Here is a 5,899-nt window from a genome sequence, read left to right as displayed (position 1 = left end):
TCATGATATTACCCATACAACGGTGTTAGGATAAATGATAAATAAAATTTAGCATCGTGCTTCAAATGTTCCTATTGAAAATCGGAGTACCATTGACATGCTTCGAGATAGCATTGACATGGTCTTCAGGTGAAGATCAGACTTTGGAAACACGAAGGATCCATCAGGAATAGCTAGTAGAATAAGTATTACAATTTCCTCATGGATGAATGGATAACCTTGCTGAAAAGGAATCTATAATGATAGGTCCTCTAGCCGAGGGGGGGGGTGCTAGGCATGACATCATGTTACCGGGTCATCAGAGGATCAACAACATAACTCTTGGAAAGTTGTCCCAACCATCATATCTGACCGAGATTCAGATCCGATAGGTGTAATGATACCTCAGACTCAGGATGTCCGAGAATAAAAGGTGCAACACAAATAGACGAAATGACATTTCAGGATTCTCAGGAAATGAACTATGGGAGTGGGTTCCTGAAACAATAGTTCATCATTAACCCAAGGAGAGGAGGAGGTGGCTGACGGGCTCGGCGATAATCCATCGAGATTTCTGACAAGATGGATTTCCCACAATTATGTGAACAAGGAGATAACATTTGCCAGATCAAATGGTATAATGATGTATGCTCGAGGAAAACATACACAATTAAACAATGGTTGATATGTGCGCCCAAAATATGGGTTGGGTTGCACGACCAATGTCAGAATGGTGATTCAATTAGCGAAGGACTTAGAATGAACTATCGCCCATTCACTTCAAAGAAATAGGGTTGCTAGAAGGAAAGAATCCAAACAACATCGTTCACTTGTTGGAATTAATACGAGGACCAAGAAAGAATGGTGATGGTGAGAAGTATTTCTATGTCAAGAATTCTCAAGAGGTGGAACAATTCTCAGAACATTCTTGACATAAGGATGGTAATACTCCAAGGTAAAGAAAAACAATTGCTGGATAGCAAGGAACTCAAGGTATAACACCAAACATGAACAAGCTTGTGTTGGTGGGAGGGCAATAAAGTGGTCGACGATAATACAAATTATTGAGGGCAAGGATGGTATGTCTCATCATTAATTCACTTGATATCCTGGAAGAGCATCAGAATGTAGATGGTGATCATGACACATTTGTCGAGAGATTCCACGAGGATGTAATCGATCCGCGATCACATCAGTCAAAAGAATGATGAAGCAAGAGGTTATTGGAACCATAGGTACAACACAAACCTGAAATCAAGATTGTTGTTCAAGGCGAACTGATATGACGGGGAAGATCGATGTAACCTTAGCTCATTGTCAAAAGTTGTGCTCCGGGATTAAGGACCAGGTAGCACAGTTAAAATTTAGCATGGTAATGATATAACCGATCAGGCTAGGAATGACATGATCGGGTACAAACTCGTACATAAAGAATATTAGTAAGAGTTGTTAAACCGTAATGCGGACTCGGTTTAGTTATCGGTGTCTTTGAGTGTTTAATAACTCAGAGCCCGATGAAAAATTGTAATCAGTGAGTATGTAGTACTTGATGAAGAACTCATAGGAAGTTATGCAGTTCCATGATAATCTCGAGATACTAGAGGGGTAATACTCGACACAAGATCCAAGTAAAGGTTGTACTGGTGTATTGGTCCATAGGAGACAATTGTTTTAACTTGTCCGAGAAATGAGATCAAAGAAGAACAATCATGGTCGGAACCACGGTTGCAAGGGATCAATTCACAGATACCATAGGTTAGTTATCAAGGAAATAGTTATTGTTACAAGAAGCTTTCATGACAGGATATATATCGCGTCCATGGGCATGAACACAAGTTCAAGGTCGACTCCCACTTCTCCAATGCATAACCTTTCATTCACTTCTCTCGTTCGATGAAGATGCAGTGTTGAAATTTTATCTGGTGAAGTACCAGAAGTGTATGACTCGTGAAAACTTTCGGGTTCACACGGTTTAGAGAAGGCATATGTTCAACCCATAGGGCTTCTTAGAGACATATACCACAAGTTTCAAGAGTAAATAACACAAGCCCGAAAGCAGAGTAAGGTTGGCCAAGCGGAGGATACAACTTAACAAAGACATTATGTAACAGGGGAAGAACTCACAAAGTGATCAAGTGTGAAGGACATTGTCGGATAACAATCCAACAAAGGACTTGATGGTCCACAAAGGATCTGATATGAGTATCGATACTCAACCAGAAGAGGAAGGAATGCAAATGCAACAGGTTATGGAAGCATCTGAATAATTCACCGCTTAAATGCAAAGGAATTATGATTTCCAAATCAAGGGATCAGAAGCAATGCTCTGATTAGGGATGGATAAGTTGAATAGCCTTATGGTACAATCAACGACAATTGGATTGGTCGAGAACCAATTCCAGTTAAAAGAATGGCAGCTCAGCCGGAAAAGTAACTTATAAGGATCAAAGATGATTGCGTGTATTCGCAAACATATTGAGTCAACAGACTCAAAAATGATAATGACAAGGAATGTCAATAAGACTACGAGAGTTATGGGATTAACCATAATGCAAGCACGCAAGAATTTCAAGAGCCAAAGGCTCCAGAGGATTTTCGAAAGATCGAATATTATTGTGAAGACTTTTGTGAAACACAAGAACAACTGGGGATGAGCGGATACTCGGAAGGTGCGAGAAGTTATTCTTAGGGGTATTCAGGTGGCAAGGAACAGCAAGGTGATAATCTCAAGGATTATCGAGACAACGACGAGTGTTTCGAGGTATCTGGTAATAACAAGACCAACTGGGGATGAATGTAAGAATAACAACTGCAAGTAGTTATCCATAAGGGTTGACGGTGGAAGGGGAATTGCAAATGCGATGAACATAAGTTCTCGGGTTAACAACGGAGAGTATCTTCAGGGTCTTCACGTGCCGCAGACGATCATCATTAATAAGGGGCTCTCCGGGTGAAAGTGATAACGAGATCCTAATGTTAGATTTTAGCAAAAATCATTTAACCCGAATAGAAGAGAAATAAGAGTCCCAGAGTATAGGTCGAGGAGTAAAAGATCCTACTACCACCCAATGGCGACGTGGGCCCATGGGCCGCACAGCCATGTTAGTAAAAGTTGTGTAAAGTTTAGACTCGACTTCGGCCAAGGAGTTGGAAGGGGGATTCCTACAGGCAGTCGGCTCTGATACCAACTTGTGATGCCCCCGATTCAATCGTACACTAATCATGCACGCAAACGTGTACGATCACGATCAGGGACTCACGGGAAGATATCTCAACACAACTCTAAAACATAAATAAGTCATACAAGCATCATAATACAAGCCATGGGCCTCGAGGGCTCGAATACAAGTGCTCGATCATAGACGAGTCAGCGGAAGCAACAATATCTGAGTACAGACATAAGTTAAACAAGTTTGCCTTAAGAAGGCTAGCACAAACTGGGATACAGATCGAAAGAGGCGCAGGCCTCCTGCCTGGGATCCTCCTAACTACTCCAGGTCGTCGTCAGCGGGCAGCACGTAGTAGTAGGCACCTCCGGTGTAGTAGGGGTCGTCGTCGACGGTGGCGTCTGGCTCCTGGACTCCAGCATCTGGTTGCGACAACCAGAAAGAAAGGAAAGGGGAAAAGGGGGGAGAAAGCAACCGTGAGTACTCATCCAAAGTACTCGCAAGCAAGGAACTACACTACATATGCATGGGTAGATGTGTAAGGAGGCCATATCAGTGGACTGAACTGCAGAATGCCAGAATAAGAGGGGGATAGCTAATCCTGTCGAAGACTACGCTTCTGGCAGCCTCCGTCTTGCAGCATGTAGAAGAGAGTAGATTGAAGTCCTCCAAGTAGCATCTCCAAGTAGCATATCCCGGTAGCATCTCCAAGCGCATCTCCAGTCGCATCGCATAGCATAATCCTACCCGGCGATCCTCTCCTCGTCGCCCTGTGGAAAAGCGATCACCGAGTTGTCTGTGGAACTTGGAAGGGTGTGTTTTATTAAGTATCCGGTTCTAGTTGTCATAAGGTCTAGGTACAACTCCAAGTCGTCCTGTTACCGAAGATCACGGCTATTCGAATAGATTAACTTCCCTGCAGGGGTGCACCACATAGCCCAACACGCTCGATCCCATTTGGCCGGACACACTTTCCTGGGTCATGCCCGGCCTCGGAAGATCAACACGTCACAGCCCCACCTAGGCTCAACAGAGAGGCCAGCACGCCGGTCTAAACCTAAGCGCACAGGGGTCTGGGCCCATCGCCCATAGCACACCTGCACGTTGCGTACGCGGCCGAAAGCAGACCTAGCCTAGTGGCGTTCCAGTCCAATTCGGCGCGCGCCGCTCCGTCGCTGACGTCTGAAGTGCTTCGGCTGATACCACGACGTCGGGATACCCATAACTACTCCCACGTAGATGGTTAGTGCGTATAGGCTCGTAGCCGACTCAGATCAAATACCAAGATCTCGTTAAGCGTGTTAAGTATCCGCGAACGCCGAACAAGGCCAGGCCCACCTGTCTCCTAGGTGGTCTCAACCTGCCCTGTCGCTCCGCCACAAAGTAACAGTCGAGGGCCGTCGGGAACCTAGGCCCACCTCTACCGGGATGGAGCCACCTGTCCTTTCAGCCCCCTCGTCAGAATCACTTGCGGGTACTCAATGAGCTGACCCGACTTTAGTCACCATCTGTATAGTATGTATGTATGTATAGTATATACCCGTGATCACCTCCCAAGTGATCACGGCCCAATAGTATAGCAAGGCAGACTGACAAGAATGTAGGGCCAATGATGATAAACTAGCATCCTATACTAAGCATTTAGGATTGCAGGTAAGGTATCAACAGATGTAGCGACAATGTCAGGCTATGCATCAGAATAGGATTAACGAAAGCAGTAACATGCTACACTACTCTAATGCAAGCAGTATAGAGGAGAATAGGCGATATCTGGTGATCAAGGGGGGGGCTTGCCTGGTTGCTCTGGCAAGAGAGAGGGGTCGTCAACTCCGTAGTCGAACTGGTCAGCAGCAGCGTCAGTCTCGTAGTCTACCGGAGAGAAGAGGGGGAAGAAATAATGAATACAGAGCAAACAAAGCATCACAAATATAACAAGTCAATACGCGGTGTTCGGTGTGCCCTAACGCGGTAGTAGGTGATACCGGTTAAGGGGGAAACATCCGGGAAAATATCCCCGGTGTTTCGTGTTTCCGGGCAAAGGAGCCGGAGGGGGAAAGTTGCGAGTTCGATAGGTTAGGGGTGTGTGGCGGACGAACGGACTGCGTATCCAGATTCGTCTCGTCGTTCTGAGCAACTTTCATGTTGAAAATATTTTAATCCGAGTTACGGATTAAAAGATATGATTTTCTAAAGATTATATTAATTTCTGGAATTTAATTAATTAATTATTTAATTCGAAAATGAATTTATGACGTCAGCATGATGTCATGCTGACGTCAGCAGTCAACAGGGTTGACTTGGTCAACCTGACAGGTGGGTCCCACCTGTTAGGGATTGTTTAGCTAATTAACAATTAGGGTAACTATTTATTAGGTTAATTAATCTTAATTAGTTAAACTAAACAAGATTAGATAAGTTAATTAATTAGTTAAATAATTAGTTAATTAATTAATTAATTAATTAATTAATTAATTTATTTATTTATTATATATATATACTTTTAATTCTTTTAATTCTTTTTTTTATCGTTCTGGGGCTGGGGCCCCCCATGTCATTGGCCCCAGAGGGCCTAGCGGTTCTGGTCGCTAGTGGTTGCGGGCGCAACGCACGACCCGAACGGGCGCACGCCCAGGTGCAGGCAGACCCGGGAGGGTACGGGAACAGGGGAGGCCGGTGGCCACGGCGTGGCCATGGCCGGAGCGGGGCGAGGCCGCGGTGGTGCGCGCGGCAGCCGGAGGCGACGCCGGAGTGGG

Source organism: Triticum aestivum, chromosome 2A (genome assembly GCF_018294505.1).
Source record: "Triticum aestivum cultivar Chinese Spring chromosome 2A, IWGSC CS RefSeq v2.1, whole genome shotgun sequence".
Taxonomy (NCBI): domain Eukaryota; kingdom Viridiplantae; phylum Streptophyta; class Magnoliopsida; order Poales; family Poaceae; genus Triticum; species Triticum aestivum.
The sequence above is the reverse complement of the archived record's forward strand: the minus strand, read 5'-3'. Positions refer to the sequence as shown.